A 16,634-nucleotide genomic window follows, 5' to 3' on the forward strand; every position below is an offset into this window, starting at 1 on the left:
GTAGGGAAATAATCATTTGAGTATAAGTATGTGTGTATACATATGTAATTTACAAATGCTTGAAAATGCTTCAAAAGTGCTTGAATTTGGAAAAGGTGTAAGAACCCTAAATTTAGTTTTGCCAGATTTGTTGTTGCCTGAACCTGAATTTCAGCCAGATCAAAATTCTGTTCAGCGGCGAATTGCATCCATTTTACTACGGCTGCAAGCAGTCCTTCACGGATCACAGTCAGCAATTCAAGAAATTGTGGATGATTTATTTGATAATGGTGAATTTGCTGGACAATTAACTAAAAAAACAATTACAAATATTTTGAAGGCACATTGCACATCTGAGGGACTGATATCATCTAGTGATGGGAACTATGGCTCGTTGAAGGGAGCCGGATCTTATGGCTCCGTTCCTTTCAAAGAGCCGTTCAAAAGAGCCGTTTTTTAAAGGGGGCGGGTTTACTACTGTCGGTTTATCTGCGAAATAATCACCAGGATAATGTTTGACTGTATTGCCAGATCTAATGTCAATAATCTGCATTGTAAACATGACACAAGGTGGCACCATATCCATGTCATTCATGTCAGTGAATGTACTACTTTCAATTTACCCTCTGTATGTGTTAAGTAAATAAAGTTGCCTTGCCTTGAATGAAATTCACGCAACTCTTAATATTAGATACTGTGTTTTTAAGTGGCGATGGAGATTATTTGTTGACCCTGCTTTAAAGGATATTTTGCCTTTACAAATTGTGCACTTTATCACTGCCTTAGTTTTGGTTGAAGTGCATCCAAATGCTGCTGCGTTTTTGCATTTGGCTCATTTTCCATCCGAAAAACATGTCGTCTACCTGTCCTGTACCACTTGTTATGACCCACCCCATCTCACTCCTCGTGCTGAAACCTACCAGTCAGAGTAGGGGCGGGTCTTCACAGAATACGTTTGGGGAACAAAATTAAGCTTTTTAAAAGGCGAGTGGATTTTGGCAGGCAGTGAGTGCGGACCAACGATTGAACGATAACAAGTACGACTCGGTTCCCCTTGTTCGTACCAAAGAGCCATTCAAAAGAATCGGCTCGTTCGCGACCGACACATCACTAATATCATCATTGACTGAAGCATTACAGAGTACAAACCCACTTAATTTACTTTCAAGAGAAGGGCCTTTAGGCACAGAGTATAAAAGACAATTATTTTATAAAAAACATTTTGTTGTCATTGACCCTGTTGAATATCTTTTGAACAAAGAAAAGCATACTGTTGTTTATATACCTATTCTAAAACTTCTCTCCGAAGTATTGAAAAAAGACGAGGTTTTGCAAGTATTGGAGATAAACAAACCATTTGAACAGTCCGGCCACTGCAGGACTGTTCATTGATGGTGACTGTCAGAGAATATTTTAATCCGATCTGTGTATTTTAGAGATTCTCAGTCTTTCCTGCATGTGCCCTGTCGGTAACTTGAGGAGGACAAAGGTCAAGAGGTCCTCTGTCTTCCTGTGGGGGAAGTTTGGACCATGCGAGTTGATAATAACAAACCAGTCTTTGTTCCAAATGTCTGGTACTAATTAGAGGAAAGGCGGGAATATAGGCCCCTCCTTTCTTCATGTATAGATCTGTGTTCCTGTCTTCCTTTGTCCAGAGTTGGCTTGGGATCTCATGATGAAAGTTGTGAATATACCTTGTGAACCCTCCGGCCGTATTTTCTCTCTCAATAAATAACAGTGTTTGACTAAGGCGAATCCAGCTTCCATTCCTTTCACTGAACATTGGTTCTGCATTGCTGCACAGAAGTTTTTCTTCTCAAATTGGTGTCACGAACAAGATATCAAAAGATCTTCAGAGACTGGTAAGTGTAATTTCAAATCTATATTACAATAATCTGTGATTGACGGTATCATAAATTACCTGTGAAACTGAGCAGCTGCATTTTTTTTTGGTTTCTCTACTCGTTTACATTTAGGGGTTTAATTCATAACCTGGTGCCTCGGGGACTTTGTCCTGGCCGATTTGCCCTGTGATTGCTGCTGGGGCAGGTGCCTACAGAGCAAGCACAGCTCATGTAAAAACAAGAATATTTGGGGCTAATAAATAACCTAGGAATATCGATTTTGACTGATTTCCTCTGTGTGTGTTTCCTGGAATTAAATTACCTGACAATTACACACAGCAAATATTCGGAGAGAGCTTAAAGAGAGCATCAGTAAAGTGGACTTCTGCATTAGGAGCAATGTGATAGATTTGTATTGAAACAAATCGCCGATTTCTGGAGGTCTCAGTGGTCAACTGGTTGAATTAACGGCGCGCTCAAAATCTGCCTGCTGCTGCAGAAAGGGTGTGTGTGAATTCTCCCCCCCCCCCCCTGCGGGGAGCCGCAGGCAGAGAGGAAGGAGCACAAAGTGCTACATATTCTTTTCCTCACACCATTTGTCGATTTGGAACTAAACCGAACGATTATAAATGGGAAGGGTGGAGTGCGAGAATGTGGCATAGCGCTGTGTTTCATAACTGATTAGTTGTTGAATTTGACTGTTGTTGGAAGACAGGGTACTGGACAGGGGCGGACTGGGACTACAAATCAGCCCGGGACTCTCGACCGGCCCACTTCGGTACCGCGGTACTGCAAGTAAATACCGCTAGTAAATACCGCTAGTAAATTGTCGGGGGGACTGGGGTGTTAAGAATGTCACGAGGCTCAGGACCCAAATGCACAACACCAGAAACAGATCAGAATTAACAAGGTCTTTTAATTAAGGTCAAACACAAAACGCTCACTTGGAGGATCAAAAACTCTAAATCAAAAAACATCTACATGACTATCAAAAATATACTTCACACGATCAAGGGATGACTGGCAGGCTTGACGAGACAAGACGAACTGACACAAGACAAAGGGAGACACAGACTATATATACACACTAGGTAAGGGGACACAGGTGGCAACAATTAAGGGAGGGGCTGACAATCACACTGGTGGGAAAAACACACCAGGACAGGAATGCTCTGAAACGAGGGGGAAAGGTTACTACAAAATAAAACAGGAAATCACAAGACAAGGCAAAAGACAAAAGGACTGAACTAAATAAATTAACTTAACACAACTGTCTAGACACCACAGTACCCCCTCCTTTACAGACGGCTCCGGACGGCCCAGCGAGTTCAGGATGGCTTTTGTAAAAATCCTTTATCAGGTTCTGGTCCACGATGAAGCTAGACGGGATCCATTCCCGCTCTTCCGGTCCATAACCCTCCCAGTCCACTAAAAACTGCTGACCCCTTCCTCGTTTTCTGACCTTCAGCAGACGCTTGACAGTGTAGACTAGACCTCCATCAATGAGCCTGGGAGGAGGGGGGGGCTTGGAAGCGGGAACCATTTTGCTTTCCTTGACCGGCTTGAGTTTGCTTACGTGGAATGTTGGATGGACTCTGAGATCTAGGCAGGCGCAAACGAACAGACACAGGGTTAATACACTTTTCCACAGTGAATGGGCCTACAAATCTTGGTGCCAGCTTCCTAGAGACTACGTTCAGGGGCAAGTCTCTGGTGGATAGCCACACTTTCTGACCCGGTCTGTACACAGGTGCAGGGCGGCGATCAGCCGCTTTTTTCATGTGGGCCGAAGTCCTAAGGAGGACCCGACGTGCTGAAGCCCAAATGCCATGACAGCGCCTGACCAGTGCGTGTGCTGAGGGAACCATGACTTCTTTCTCTGTCTCTGAGAACATGGGAGGTTGGTAACCGTAGACGCACTGGAACGGGGTCAATCCGGTGGCAGAGGTAGGCAATGAGTTGTGGGCGTATTCTACCCACGTGAGGTGTTTACTCCAAGAAGCTGGGTTTTGGGACACCAGGCACCGGAGGCAGGTTTCCAGTTCTTGATTCAGTCTCTCCGTTTGTCCATTTGATTGGGGATGGTAGCCGGAAGAGAGGCTGACAGAGGCCCAGATGAGGCTGCAAAACTCCCTCCAGAAACGGGAGACAAACTGAGGACCCCGGTCTGACACGATGTCCCTGAGAAAACCGTGGAGACGACAAACATGGTGCAACAACACTTCAGCCGTTTCTTTGGCCGATGGCAGTTTAGGCAAAGCAATAAAATGTGTCATTTTAGAGAATCTATCCACCACCGTGAGGACGGTGGTGTTACCTTTGGATTCTGGCAGTCCGGTGACAAAATCCACTGAGATGTCGGACCAGGGCCGACTGGGGATAGGCAGCGGCCTGAGCAGACCCATCTGGGGCCTGGAAGAGGTCTTATTCCTGGCGCAGATGGTGCAGGCGGCCACATACTCCTTGACATCCTTCTCCATAGATGTCCACCAGAACCGTTGCTTGATGACGTACATGTTTTTTTTTACCCCAGGATGGCAGGTGAGCAGCGAGGTGTGAGCCCATTGAATGACCTTAGGACGCACAGTTTGAGGAACAAACAACCTATTTGGGGGCAACCCCTAGGTGTCGGGCTCTCACCGTTAGCTCGTTTCACCTCTGTTTCTATTGGCCAAGTTACCGCTCCAACCACACAGTTTAGTGGAAGGATGCGCTTTGGTTCCTTTGCTGAGGGTTCAGGATCAAAAACACGAGAGAGTGCATCTGGCTTGACATTTTGTGAACCGGGTCTAAATGACAAGGAAAAGTTAAAACGAGTGAAGAACAAAGCCCATCTTGCCTGACGTGAGTTCAGTCTCTTAGCTTTTCGGATGTACTCAAGATTTTTATGATCCGTCCAGACTATGAATGGTTGCTCTGACCCCTCCAGAAAGTGTCTCCATTCCTCAAGCGCTGTTTTGACTGCCAAAAGTTCTCTGTTGCCTACATCATAGTTGCGTTCAGCAGGTGTTAACTTACGTGACAGAAAAGCACATGGGTGAAGTTTGCTGTCCTTGGCTGAACGTTGTGACAACACAGCCCCAACTCCATCATTGGAAGCATCCACCTCCACCACAAACTGCCGTAGTGAATCAGGAGTGATGAGAACAGGAGCAGAGGTAAACCGGCTTTTCAATTCCTGGAAAGCTTTGTCGGCCTGTAGAGTCCACAAAAACTGAACATGGGTTGAGGTGAGTGAGTGGAGAGGTGCAGCTATGGAGCTAAAATGTCTTATGAAACGTCTGTAGAAGTTAGCAAAACCAAGAAATTGCTGTACCTTCTTCCTGTTGGTGGGTGTGGGCCAATTTGCAACAGCACTGACCTTGCTTGGATCCATCTTGACCTGGTCCGGAGCAATGATGAAGCCCAGGAATGAGACAGTGGTCTTGTGAAATTCACATTTCTCCGCCTTCACGAATAGTTGGTTTTCCAGAAGGCCTTGGAGGACCTGGCGGACATGCTGAACATGGGACTCTTCATCAGGAGAGAATATCAATATATCATCCAGGTAGACAAACACAAAATGATTCAAATATTGTCTGAGCACGTCATTCACAAGAGCCTGAAATACAGCAGGAGCATTAGTTAGCCCAAATGGCATTACTAAGTATTCATAGTGGCCACTGGGGGTATTGAATCCAGTCTTCCATTCGTCCCCCTCCCTTATCCTGACCAAGTGATAGGCATTCCTCAAGTCAAGTTTAGTGAAGATCTTAGCTCCTTTTAACAGTTCAAAAGCAGTGGAGATGAGGGGGAGAGGGTACCTGTTTTTTACCGTTATATCATTCAGGGGAGAGTAGTCTATGCAGGGTCGGAGGGATCCGTCTTTTTTACCCACGAAGAAAAATCCGGCGCCAGCAGGAGATGACGATGGACGAATGAGGCCCGCCTTCAGAGATGAGTCAATGTAATCCGTCATAGATTGTCTTTCAGGACCAGAAATTGAGTATAGACGTCCCTTGGGAATGGGGGCACCTGGTAGTAAGTCAATTGCACAGTCATAAGGTCGATGAGGAGGCAACGTAGAGGCCCGAGTCTTACTGAAAACCTCCCTCAGGTTGTGGTAACAGGAGGGAACATTGGGCAGGTCTGGTAAGTCAGAGGCATGGTCATGAGTTACTTCCTTCGTCTCCACCTCACTACCTGAAGTAACCCTTCCTACAGACAGCCCTTCAACTTCTCCTGGTGAAACCAAACATGTATGATTACATTCTCTTCCCCACCCCTTCACCCTACCAGAACGCCAGTCAATGTGAGGGTTATGTCTTTTCAACCATGGGAAGCCTAAAATCATAGGGTGTTGTGCGGAGTCGAATAAATGGAATGTCATGAATTCTGTGTGGGTGTGATTTATGATAACCTGGACGGGTTCTGTGTGGTGAGTGACTTGAAACAATAATCTTCCATCAAGGGCGCTGGCATTTAAAGGTTGAGCTAAGGGCATGGTGACAATGTTCAAGCTTTTGGCAAAATTCCAGTCCATAAAACTTTCGTCTGCTCCTGAATCAATGAGAACCTTCTGTGTTAAGGTTTTCTTACCTAATTTTACTTGGATAGGAGTCAGCGTACGAGGAGAGTAGTCAGAAGTTAGTCGGCTCACCAGCGCCCTCCTCTTGCCTGGGGAGCCCCGTCTTTTAGTGAGCAAGCAGCCATCAGGTGTCCACGATGCCCGCAGTAGAAACACAGGCCCTGGCGGAGGCGCCATTCCCGCTCCTCCAGTGAAAGTCTTGCTCGGCCAAGTTGCATGGGTTCCTCTGATGTGGTGGATGGCGTTGTCAAAGGAGGCTTGATCCAGACCCCTGGAAACGAATCCTCCCCCATCCGGATGCCACGAGGAGGCCCCCTGGAGCTTGGTGAACGAACTGCAGGATGTTCTCTTTCTTTTTGTCTATCCCAGAGTCTATTATCTATTCGTATAGCCAGAGCAATCACAGAGTCTAAATCTTCTGGAAGATCTAATGGGACTAAGTGATCTTTGACAAGGCCTGAAAGTCCATTTACAAAGGCGTCCAGCAAGGCCAGATCATTCCAGCCACTGTCTGCTGCTATTGTCCTAAACTCTATGGCATAATCAGACACTCTATGATTTCTTTGCTTGAGTTGGACTAGAGCTTTAGCCGCTTCTCTCCCTGGTGCTGTACGATCAAAAATCTTTTTAAGGGAATCAGTAAACAGTCCAAGTGATCTGCAAAGGGGAGAGTCTCTAGCCCATTCTGCTGTAGGCCCACGCTGCTGCTCTACCAGTCAAGTGTGTTATCATGAAGGCTATACTAGACTGGTCTGTTGGAAAAGCAGAAGGCTGATGTTGATAATGCAGGTCGCATTGGACTAAAAAAGGACGACAGTCACCTGAGTCACCGGAGAATTTCTCTGGAGATGCGAGACGAGAGCATGAAGAAGGAGTAGGTCCTTGGATCACAGCCTCAGGCAGGGGTGCAGCCGCGGAAACAGTTTGAGATCCAGCTTCCAGGTGGGCAAGGACACGAACAAGCTGATCTGCCAGGTGGTTTACTTGGCTGTTCACAGATGTTTGGAAGCCTTTTTGACGACCACTCAATTCTCTCACTCCCTGGTCAATTGATTTCAGCTGGTTGTCATGCTGAGACAAAAGCGTGCCTTGTGAGCGCAGAGCTGCTCTGAACCTGTCTGGGTCGGCTGGGTCCATTCTTTGGTCAGTTCGTACTGTTAAGAATGTCACGAGGCTCAGGACCCAAATGCACAACACCAGAAACAGATCAGAATTAACAAGGTCTTTTAATTAAGGTCAAACACAAAACGCTCACTTGGAGGATCAAAAACTCTAAACCAAAAAACATCTACATGACTATCAAAAATATACTTCACACGATCAAGGGATGACTGGCAGGCTTGACGAGACAAGACGAACTGACACAAGACAAAGGGAGACGCAGACTATATATACACACTAGGTAAGGGGACACAGGTGGCAACAATTAAGGGAGGGGCTGACAATCACACTGGTGGGAAAAACACACCAGGACAGGAATGCTCTGAAACGAGAGGGAAAGGTTACTACAAAATAAAACAGGAAATCACAAGACAAGGCAAAAGACAAAAGGACTGAACTAAATAAATTAACTTAACACAACTGTCTAGACACCACATGGGGGGGGGTAAACAATTTACTAGCGGTAGACATTAAGGGTAAATGTCTACCTCCGGGCCGGTGGACTTGTATTATCACTGGCCCCACCATTGTAACCACTGGCCCGGAGCATTCGTCCAAAAAAAAAATCGACTAATAATGAAGAAAATTAACACATTTGTTGCAATAGTAATGTATGCACTAACTACATTACTACTTGTACTACAACATTTTAATCATCAGTTCTTCCTCATTTTCCTCAATTGTTCATATTTGGTTTATTAAAATAATGATATTGTGGTCATTGTTAAAAAATGTCTGCTATTATTATTATTATTATTATTATTTGTATAATACACTTTCTGCCTTCCTGTCATTAGGAGTTAGACATGTAATGGCTATGTAATAGATTTGATTAGAACCTTCATTATCCCAAACTGCTGGGACATTTCGCCAATACCTTTATATTGTCTACTCTTCACTTACTTGTCAGCATAGGTCGGCATTGATGTACAGAGCCGACAGAAGACCTTGTTTATATTGGCATCATATTGAGAGGTGCAGCCAGTGACGCGTCCTAAAACCAGGAAGTAAGCTGCTGGTTCCCTCGACAAGGGTTTTGGAAAATAGCTGGAAATAAGGTCTGTGGAAAACAAACCCGTTTGATAAATGCACGTTTTGTTCAGCCGGATAATCTCCACATGTCTACCCTACTTTTATAATTTTCGAATCATAAATCTAATCGATAGATTATAAAAAGTGTTTTAGGACGCGTCACTTCACCACTAAGCCAACTCCATCGATCAAGCTGGCTGAAACTTTCTCTCCCTCTTCTTCTCATACTCCCTGTCACTCTCCTTTAACTCCTCCGGTGACTTTCTTTTATTTGAAGCTTGTTTTTTGCCCGGCGCTTGGCCGGTTACCGCTGGTATTAAAAACATTTGGCGAATGGTTAGGTGGCGCGATAGTCTGTAGTGAAGGAGCGCGCTCCCGCTCACCGAAGCCTGCCCCTGCGAGATGGAGTTCATGACTTTATGAGCTGTTCATGAGCACCCATGAAACATTCATGAACAACTCATTATATGTTCACTTGTCATGTTCATGAACCAAAATTCTTAAAATGCTCATGAACCACTTTAAAGAGCAGTTCATGAAATTTTTATGAACATTGTTCATTCATATAAAGTTCCTGTTTTGCTCATGACTGACTTTTATGAGCAATTTATGAACTTTTCATGATCCAGCCAATCACAACATTATAATTAAAACCCCAAAAAGTTTGCATGAGTATTTCATGAACTTTTCATGACTATCATCCAAAATTCATGATTTCATGAATTTTGGATGATTGTGGCAAGTTCAGAATATTTTTGGAATATTCATGAGCATTTTATGAACTTTTGATGATCAGTGTGATGTTTTTAAAGACCTCTTGAATATTCATCTACTATTTGAACATTTCTTTCTTTTTTAAAACTTTTAATCTTAAAACAAAACAATAGTGAATTTGAAACTGAACATTATCTGTATTTATTTTGGTGACATTCATATCATTTTATGGTTTATCTGTACTGTTTGAGAAGCAGTACGAGTAAGTAGCGCCAAGGTGGAACCTTTGGCAGGTGAGCGGTGACATCTGGGTTATTTTAGGGGGGACACTTCCGCCCCCTCCTCAGAAGCAATCCAGACGATCAACCGGATCCTGTGTATAATTATTGCTGCTGCACTTTTCTGTTTTCTACAGGTCAGTACATGATGAAAATGATCGATATTAACTTGTGTGAATTAGATATGATGTTGGAGATGTTTAGGAGAGTGTGTCAGAAGGTTTTGAGCATGTTTGACATAGTAACGGTATTTTAAAAATACTAAACTGTCGGCAACAATAGATGCAATTTTCGCGGGCTTCAGCCGCGCCTGGGTAAATGTGACCTGAGCGAAGGCTCGCAGGCAGGTTAGCTGCTGCGCACGGGTAATATGTTTTGTTTACCTGAGTGAAGTCTTGCAGGCACATTGCCTTGTTTTTTGTTTATTAACATTGACAGTGTATTTTTGTGATCTCCATAATATGGTATATATGGTAAAGATAGATATATTGATAGAAAGTATTATTTGATAGCGTTATGTGTTTATAGATAACAACCTGTCCTTCACTGCAAACATAGCTGCTACAACCCGCTGCTGCAGATACACGCTTTACAACATCAGGAGGATCCGTCCCCAGCTGACCCAGAAAGCGACGCAGGTTCTGGTCCAGGCTCTCATCATCTCACGCCTAAACTACTGCAACTCCCTCCTGGCTGGTCTACCTGCATGTGCCATCCGACCTCTGCAGCTCATCCAGAATGCAGCGGCTCGTCTGGTCTTCAACCTTCCCAAATGTTCTCACACCACGCCGCTCCTCCGCTCCCTCCACTGGCTTCCGGTAACTGCTAGAATCCACTTCAAGACAATGGTACTTGCGTACCATGCTGCGAATGGATCTGGCCCTTCCTACATCCAGGACATGGTTAAACCGTACACCCCAGCACGTGCACTCCGCTCTGCATCAGCCAAACGACTCGCTGCACCCTCGCTGCGAACGGGACCCAAGTTCCCATCAGCAAAAACACGTGGGTTTGCTATCCTGGCTCCAAGATGGTGGAATGAGCTCCCCATTGACATCAGGACAGCAGAAAGCTTACACACCTTCCGGCGCAGACTGAAAACTCATCTCTTTCGACTCCACTTCGAGCGATAGAACTATTAACAAAGCACTTATATACTAACAAAGGGCTGGCTTATCTAAAACCAGTTGAGTAGCACTTGAAATGATTTTGCTCTATGAAACCTGATGTACTTATATGATTCTGTTTTCTTCAAGTTTGTATTTTGTTGGTCGAACGCACTTATTGTAAGTCGCTTTGGATAAAAGCGTCAGCTAAATGCAATGTAATGTAATAATTTATATTGACTATGTTGAATTTCTCCTTGAGATACAGTAATTGACTGACAGACGGATAACTTAAATGGAGAAATGTGATGTTTGTAAAGTTCAGCTATTTGAATGTAACTGTGTACTTTGAATTTTGAATAAGAAGCATTCCAGACGATCAACCGGATCCTGTATATAATTATTGCTGCTGCACTTTTCTGTTTTCTACAGAAATCATTTATTGTTGCTGTGGTACCCAAGCTTTTGGGACCCGTAACAAAATTGTTTGTGCAGCTGAGTGTCAAGAACTGCTTCAAATAGTGATAGGATTAATTGTAGTGCTCCACCTGTATACATGTTTGTTTGTTTGTTTGTTTGTTTGTTAATTTGAGTAAAGTTCCATTGTGATTGACATAATTGTTGTTTTCTATGGTTGCCAATTGACCCACAGTCAATGGTTCATGAACAGTTCATAGCCAGCCATTGAATTATATTCAGTGACTGGGTATGAACTGTTCATGAAGTTGTTATGAACAGTTCTTGATATGTTCATGAACAATTCTTGAAATGTTCTTGGTTGAAAACTGAATATCGCTACACACTCACTGAAAACTCCATTTCATGAATTGTTCATGAACCTGCCTAAAACCATATCCCATGAATTGTTCATGAACCATTCCAGCACAGGAGTTTCATGAGTAGTTCATGAACTGCCCTAGTGCCATTTAATGTTCATGACACTTTCATGAACAGTTCATCAACTTTGTTATTGCTCTTCAACAGATTCCGTTCTTAGCACTTGTACAAGTATATATGAGTAAGAAGGCACTCATATTAAACAGATATTTCCCTACCCCCACTGAGATCTCTCTAATTCGGATTAAATTAAGTTGGAGGAGCTTTCTGTCACGCTGGTCTTTGTTACGAGTTTCATGTTTGTTTGTCTAAATTGCAGTGTTTGTTTTATTGTACTAACCGTTAAACATGGGTAATACTGTCTCCACAAATGATTCAGTTGGTAAGAGGAAAGCGAATTCACGCACCAAGACACTTCCAAAAAATCCTATTACAGACAGCCATTACACGCACATGTTTTCCCCCAATATGCCGTCTGGAATTGTCGGAAGAAGCTTGGATTGGTCTAAAGTTATGCCGTTCACCTCGTTACTTTGTGAACACTCACAACAGAATTATCAGAAAGGGAAGATTCAATTTGATTGGCCTTTAACTGGCACTGACATGGCTGTGCTGTGGCAGGCGTTCAAATTGATTGAAAATGAGGCGAATTGCTCCTGGGATATAGGATACATGAAAGAATGTGTTAAAGCTTGGATGGCTATTGCAGAAAAAAGAGGTTATGATGAGCGAAAAAATGAAAAATCAGTTGGCACCGAGCGAGGCTCCATTGAGCTCAAAGCGTTGATTGATAGGGTTTCTAAATGTGCGGCGAGTTGTCATTTGCTCAGCCTAGAGCAGGGGTACTCAAATACAAATCTTAAAGGTCCACAAAGAAAATGTTCAATAAGACAAAGGTCCGTTTAATACGGTCATTCAAACTTTTAATTGCAAAAAGATTCTGAACACGAGGTTGCAAAAACAAAAAGCCTCGAAGTGAATCAAACCATCCCAAGAATCAAAATCGAAATAAGTCCAGAACTATTGTACATTGTGTCAAACACTGTTGCTTAATGAGAGAAGTGGCACCTTTGGTCTGTTGCCAAGACTTTGAACTTTGGCACAAAAGGCGTGATGGCCAGGCGGACACACTGATGCAAGTGTTCATTGGTGAGTCGGCTGCGGTACTTGTTCTTCACCATGTTCATTGTTGAGAATGCAGACTCACACCTGTAGGTTGAGCCAAACATTGTGAGAATGTGAAGTGCCATCTTATGCAGGAGAGGGAAATTAGCTGCAGTGACCATCTTTGTCCAGAAGGTGGGAGTGTCACAGTCAGCCTCTTTCAGTGCAAGGTTTTCCTGGAGGTCAATCAACTCACTTTACAGAGAAGCAGCACTGGCCCATGGGAAGATTTGTTGTGCTTCTGCAAAGAACTCTCTGACATGTCTGACCAGGAATGGGTTTTCAATGAACAGTAGGACTTGTTTTCCTAATCTGAAGTCATCAAAGCGAATTTTGAAGTTTTCAATCAGCTTCTCCAGGAATGCCACATGATTCTGAGGACGATTTTCTCCTTTGGTCTGTTCCAAAAGTGTGGGGAAGTGGAGCAGTCCCTCCTGTAGGAAAACATAACAAAAAAAATAAATAAGAAAATTATATAAGGAGCACTGCTTAAAAGGGTATGATAAAGTATCAAAAAGGTGTTCATTGGAATCCAGGAACTGTGTGTGGTAGAAAATATTAAAAAGGCTTACCTGTAGGTCACTTTTGAAAACCTCCAGTTTCCTCTGGAAAGCACCCACTGCTGACATCAGCTCACACACTGTGTTGTTCTTGCCCTGTAGCTTGAGATTTAGGTCATTGAGATGAGATGTTATATCAGCCAAAAATGCAACAGCTTCCATCTTCTCTTCATTTTGCATGAATTCCATGAACTGTTTTGCTTTCGCACTCTTTTGCTCTGACAGAAACACTTGCAGCTCTTTCCTAATGGCCCAAAAACGCTCCAGGACCTTGCCTTTGCTCAGCCATCTGATGTTGTTGTGCAGGAGCAAATCATCAAAAGTGGCATTGACCTCTGTCAGGAATGTGCGCAACAAGCGATGCTGCAGTGAAGATGATGCTCTCAAAAGGTTTATGAGTCTCATCACTGTTGCCATGATTTCAGAGTACACTTCTCCAAGATTTGCACAAAGGACAGACTGGTGGATTATGCAGTGGTATGAGATCAGGTCAGGGTGGTGATCTTTCAGGCGCTGAACCAGTCCTCTCTCTCTCCCCATCATGGCTGGAGCTCCATCAGTAGCAATTGTGCGGTGGTGGCGAAGTCGATAGGGACTTGGCTTGGGAACTGGAAGGTCACCAGTTCAAGTCCCCGAAAGACCAAGTGCTACCGAGGTGTCCCTGAGCAAGGCACCGTTCCCCACATTGCTCCCCGGGCGCCGTTCAAAATGGCAGCACACTGCTCCTAACACTAGGATGGGTCAAATGCAGAGAAATAATTTCCCCATGAGGGATTAATAAAAGTTCATCTTAATCTTAATCTTAATTGACACCACTTTATTTAGATCTATCCCTCTTTCATTCAGCATTCCCATGATTGCTTTATAAATGTCTTGCCCCCTTGTGTGTCCACTGAGGTTCGTCAGGCCCAACACATCTTCAACAAACTCCCCCTTTGCCTCATCATAAAATCGCACAAACACCAGCAAATGAGCAATGTCAGTGGTGTCAGTGGACTCATCCACAGCTAAGGAAATGCACTGTGCATTTTTTATTCCATCACAAAGCTGATGAATCAAATCACCAGCCAGTATTTCCGTTCTTCTGGTTGCAAATCACCAGCCAGTATTTCCGTTCTTCTGGTTGCTGTGGAATCTGAGAGGGGGGTTTGCTTGATTTTAGCTGTTATTTCCTCTTTTTGTTTGCCTTCAAACAAGGTCTCAATCACTTCAGTCATGCATTCTTTAATTATTTCTGCATCAGAGAATGGCTTCTTGTGTTTAGCCAACACCCATGCCACTCTGAGTGAGGTCTCAGTTGCCTTTTCTCGTTGTGACATAGATGTTACAAGAATCCTGCTTGCAGCTTGATATGAGGATTTCATCCCATTTATTTTTGTGGTTCTTACCGCTGAATTCTGAGGGAAGGTCGCTTCAAAATAATCGTGTTTCGTTTCATAATGCCGTTTCAAATTGCCACGTCTTCACAAGAGCTACCGTTTCTTGGCATATTAGGCACATTGGTTTGGTGCTCGCTGGAGGGAGGATGAACGCATATTTTTCAGTCCACTCATCTTTGAATTGCCGGTTTTCACTGTCGACTTTTCTTTTATTGGTCATCTTTGAACATGCCATTTTTCCAGCTTTACTAGCTACACTCGGCTACAGCTGAAACTAAGTATAGCTACATGCAACTAGATGCGCTGTCAACTCTCGCTCTGACTTTATTTATTTGTTATTATATCTCCCACGCTGACTCAGACAGGTTGAAAGAGACGACATACGCATTTTCATTCCGCGAAGACCCGCCCTCCTGTGCCTCTGATTGGCAGACTGTTGGTGGGGGGAAGAAACGCTGACTTGCTACTGAATGTGATTGGACCAAAGCGTTGACACACACAGGTGGAACACAGTGGAACAGTCAGACATGCAGAGTGCTGTTTGCAGTGGACATAGCGGAGAATGTTGACTCGTTGCGAATGCGTTGTGGCGTTGTCTCACTATAATACAGAGAGATAATACATATGAAAAGTATAATTTGCTCAGAGTCCGGAGACAGTGGTGGTTCGGTCCGGATCCGGACCGGAGTCCGTAGTTTGAGGATGCCTGGCCTAGAGGCTGCTTTTGATGTTAAATCAGAGAACATGTCCAGAATTAAGGAAAGACACGGAAAGGACGTTGCAGCCATTGCCAAATCAGTTATGTACGATTGGCTGAAAAGACAAGGGAAAGCTCCCAGCCCATCTCAGCTAATTTGCATCTTAACAGACGCCGGGCTGCTGGAGGGAAAAGCAGGCTGTAGCTCTCTGTACAAAAATAATTCCCGCGATAGAACTCTCAAATCGCTTGAATTGCGAGAAACTCCGAGGATGATCTGTTAATGACAGCTGCAGCTATCATGAATCAAAATGGGTTGAGATATCAGTCAGGACAGTATAGAGAACCGGATATTGAGCAGCAGGAACACAGTGCAGCGGACAGTGGAGGGGATGTTTCAGACAGCATCCCGTTACAAACCCCCTCTCCTCGTCTTCCGCCAAAGACATTATACAATCCAGAGACGCCGTACGGCAGCAGTTTTAGAAAGCCTGTCCCGCATAGAATGATCACGAGACTGCAAACATCTCAGAATAATAATTCTGCTGAAACTGTGACCGCCCCGAAAATACTAATAGGAGAAGTTCCAGTTTATAAGCCTTGGACACCGGCTGAGGTCATGGATGTCACTAATCACGCTCTCCCAGTCCCACTAAAAGCCCAGATGAGTATCTGTCGTGGTTGACTAATGTCTGCTCAGTTTATAACTGTTTGGTTCATGATGTTAAACAGCTGATAATCCTAACATACAAGGCAGATTGGCCCACGTGCAGAGACGAGTTTAAATTTCCTGAGTGTACGCCTGCCGGTGACTGGCCTCCGACACAGACGCGCGACATGTGGATTCAAACCGTCGCTGCTTCGGCTATTAGAGCATGCGCTAAGACTCACACAGATTTTTCCCAAGTGATGGCTTGCGTACAGAACCCAACAGAAACTGTCTCAGAATTTCTCCAGCATTTCATGATAGTGTGGGATAATAAGGCGGGCATTAAAAGGGAGGGCAATGATTTGTTCGCCATACAGAGTTTGTTACATAATTTAATCCCTGAGACAGCTCAAGCCTACATGATGGCTACTCCTGACTGGCAAGTCAAAACCTGGAAACCCACGACAGCCAGAATGCGTGCCCTGCATAGGAGCCAGATATTTCTGACCCCCAGAATTGCCCAGCTGTTGCAACAATTGCCTCAAAATACACAGGCTTATCAGAGTGCGGATAACTCCCAGCAGTTTCAGGGACAAAACCGCACACAGCAGTATCAAAATCAGGGAAGATCACAGGGTTATCAAAACAAGAGCAGACAGCAGCAAAA

Source organism: Pseudochaenichthys georgianus, chromosome 3, assembly GCF_902827115.2.
Source record: "Pseudochaenichthys georgianus chromosome 3, fPseGeo1.2, whole genome shotgun sequence".
Classification (NCBI taxonomy): Eukaryota; Metazoa; Chordata; class Actinopteri; order Perciformes; family Channichthyidae; genus Pseudochaenichthys; species Pseudochaenichthys georgianus.